This window comes from Pezoporus occidentalis, unplaced genomic scaffold (assembly GCF_034315485.1).
Source record: "Pezoporus occidentalis ecotype Australia unplaced genomic scaffold, CSIRO_AGI_Poc_V1 ctg10, whole genome shotgun sequence".
Taxonomy (NCBI): domain Eukaryota; kingdom Metazoa; phylum Chordata; class Aves; order Psittaciformes; family Psittacidae; genus Pezoporus; species Pezoporus occidentalis.
This window is the reverse complement of record NW_026912779.1, coordinates 11,236,714-11,239,853: the sequence shown is the minus strand read 5'-3', so window position 1 is coordinate 11,239,853 and position 3,140 is coordinate 11,236,714. Positions and strand designations below refer to the sequence as shown.

The 3,140-nt window shown below is 48.1% G+C and overlaps 1 long non-coding RNA gene across 1 annotated transcript; it reads right to left on the bottom strand.

The window, feature by feature from the left end:
- Positions 1 to 777: 777 nt before the first annotated feature.
- On the bottom strand, positions 778 to 2,648 carry LOC134158288 (uncharacterized). The gene is made up of 3 exons (XR_009962701.1): positions 2,196 to 2,648; positions 1,079 to 1,174; positions 778 to 848 (listed from the first exon to the last, which is right to left on the bottom strand). It is a non-coding gene; the product is annotated as an uncharacterized LOC134158288 (long non-coding RNA).
- Positions 2,649 to 3,140: the final 492 nt, after the last annotated feature.

Here is a 3,140-nt window from a genome sequence, read left to right as displayed (position 1 = left end):
AAAAGAGGGTGACTCAGAGTTTCTACATTTCCACTTCTACACTTCACCATCAGGCCTCTCACCTTTACTGCTATCAACTGGATGAGGCTGTTATTCAGTGTTTGGCTGATGTTGATACTTTACAGCACTGTTTTCCCTTCCAGACTAGAGAAACCAACAGAAGGAAAGACCTGACCGAAAATTACCTGCTGAAGGGTCTTTCCAAAAGCTGGTGACTTTGAGACATGGCTCAGTGTAACCTGCAGTGAAAATCCTTTCAACTAGGTCTTTAAACCTGGATAATGACCTTGGCCATGTGATGAATGGGGAATAACCTCTTATCTTGGCTTTTGGCATGGGAACTGCTGATAACGTGTTCAGGGAATGGGGGGAGCTGGATGGTGTACTGAGGGTAACTGCCTTCCTGTATTGGCTCTATGGAGGACAGAGGTATCCGACAGCTGAAGGGTTACTGCAGCTCCTCTTCCAAATCCCAGGCTGACTTGCTACAGGCTACCAATGACACCTCCAAGCCTCTGGGAGCTGACACTTGTCCCCCTTGAAGCACCCAAGCAACGTGTTTCATTGACACATTCATCAACAAAGACCATCCTGGGAAAAGCTGCTTGAATACTTTGGGGGGAAAAAAAGTCAGAAATATTTCCTGTGAATACTTTACTATGTATCTTCATCAAAACCACCAATCATAAAGCCCCAAATACTTTATTAGTGAGAGAAGGGCTGTCACATCCCGGACCCTTATTGCAAATGCCGTAGTCTTTCTTCACTTGCAAATGTCGTATTCTTTCTTCACGTCACAGGCCATCTGTTTCCTGGTATGTCCACAAAGGAGGTGATGAGGCCCACACCTACACAGGGGTAGAGTATTTCTCTTGGCAATGGGAATAATACCTGAGCAAATAACTTGTCACCTGACTCACAGTGCTCTTACGTGGGGCTCCTCCACCCATGACATGGGCAGTGCTGCTGGGCTGCAGAGGCAGGGAAGAGATTGCAAAAGAGCCACGTATATCATCAGGCACACAGTTAAACGAACAGGAGTGGTAAATGAAGTAATAAATGATTATTCAAAGTTTACCTTGGCTTTCCTTCTTTTTAAATTTCTCTGGAAACATAAACATTGGAGGATCATGGCATAAAGGGGCTCCCAGATATTTTTTTTAGCAAGGTTGAACTGAAAAAGGTCAAGAAATGCAGTTTGAGTGACCTCAAACTGAAACTCAAATCCACAGAAATGCAATTTGATCGAAGCTGTCTTGCGGTTTCACAACCATTTTTGCTATTGATTTTGACTGGGGTTTGGTTATGGACTTTGATAAAAGCAAGGCCAGGCACAAAATCAATGCAGCTTCTCACCCTTCCTTTCAGTCCATTATATGCTATTGATAGCACCCAATATTTTTCATCATGACAAGATTTTATCTTCCCCTGGTTAGTCCAAGAGCTTAATCTCAAGACGCCTTTTGCTTGTCCAGCAGGTAGACACTGCACTGTCCAACAACTTTGTAATGAGATCCCTCAATTTCAGTTTTTAGCATCCTTCCTTTTATTTTTGCATCCATTTTTGCACCTTCTGATTACTTCAGCTAAAAGGACTGTTCCCTTTTTTGCCATTTTATAATGGGTTGAGAACAATTTTTTGTGTGTGTGTGCTTAATAAGAAACAGAGCTTTCCTGGTTTTTCCTTCAATAGAAAGTGTGGTTTTGATTCTAGCACAGGTTAACCTACTTTTGAATGCGAAGTGACAGAACGGCTATTAACAGTATGAATTTTAAAAGACAGGAGAAAATGAGTAAATGAGCCAAAGAAACCAGTAGCCTGAAGCTCACAAAACCAGTTTCTGAACCCCAAAGAGAGGGGACAAAAAGAAGGAAACATGTTATACTGGTAGAAAGACCTGGCCAGGAGGACACGGGGGTCACCTCAACTGAGGAGGAGCTGATTAAGTGGAAATGAGAGGAGTGGGAAGAGAGCCAGGCTGGTCTGAGGGTTAAGCACAAAAGCTATTGAGCTGGGAGGAAAAGAATATGGTAAAAGGGAGAATACAGGGGAATGGAGAAGGATGGGTGGATTAGCTGTGCAGTAAGGAGAAAGCAGGCAATGAGATAGGACAGAAGGTGCTGGTGGGAGGTGGAAGTGGGACACAGGAGAGGTTGGTGAGTGGAAGCTGAGTGGATGGTATCCATCCCACAACCTGACCCCCTGCCTGGGGAGGTGTGAGACACGCAGCAGCACCATCACTCCCAGCATGTCTTTGAAGGAAACTGGAGGGCCACCAAGCTCCAGCAAAGGCCATGAGGAGACTGGCGTGAGAGCCCGTGGCAGGAGAGGTGTCTGATCCATGGGGTGCCTCTGCTGCCTTCGCTCTGGAGCTGGCCAGGCAAATGAGATTACAGCAGAGTACTGATGGCGGCCAGCGTGGCTGGGGGGGTTGCAATGGGTTATCCTGCCCTGCTGCAGGGACGGTGTGAGAGCAGAGACAGAGGGAGAAACGTTGCTCAGGCAACTCCGTCACTGCCACGGAGAAGTCTGGGCAAATGCCAGCACATGAGGTTGCAGGAAGGGCTTAGGAGGAAAGCATGTGGGCCAAAAATCCAGACCAAGGCAGTGACAGCAAGAGAGCCTGTGCTTGGAAATGACCCTGGGGGCAAAGCTGGGGCAGGGCTTATGGAATTTGCTAGAAATTCCATGAAAGAGAATGTTCCTCTCATCAGCACTGAGCCTTCAGCTCAATCAGGAGCACGCGGGGTCTGTAGGGTGCCCCCGTGCTGGAGAAGGCTCCTGTCTTCACCCAGACCTTGTTCCCAGCGGGATCCCTCTCTGGATGTACCTGGGACGCAGCACAGCTCAGGGTGAGGGTCTGGAGGGGCAGAGGACAGCCATTGCTTCTGTTTCTGGGCACAGGCTCAGCAGCCAGCCGGCCGTATCTAATGGCCATTTCATCTGGGTGTGCAGTGGCGCCGAAGGCAGGCAGCAGCCTGCCGGCTCCTTCTCCGAGGGGTGAATGCACGGTGTGTCCTGCAGCAACCCCTGGAGCTGTGGCTTGCTTGGGAATTCAGCTGAACCTCCATCTGCAGCAAAGCAGACAATGCAAGGAGAGAGGCAAGAGTCCAAGCTGGAGAAAATAGCATCAGTACCA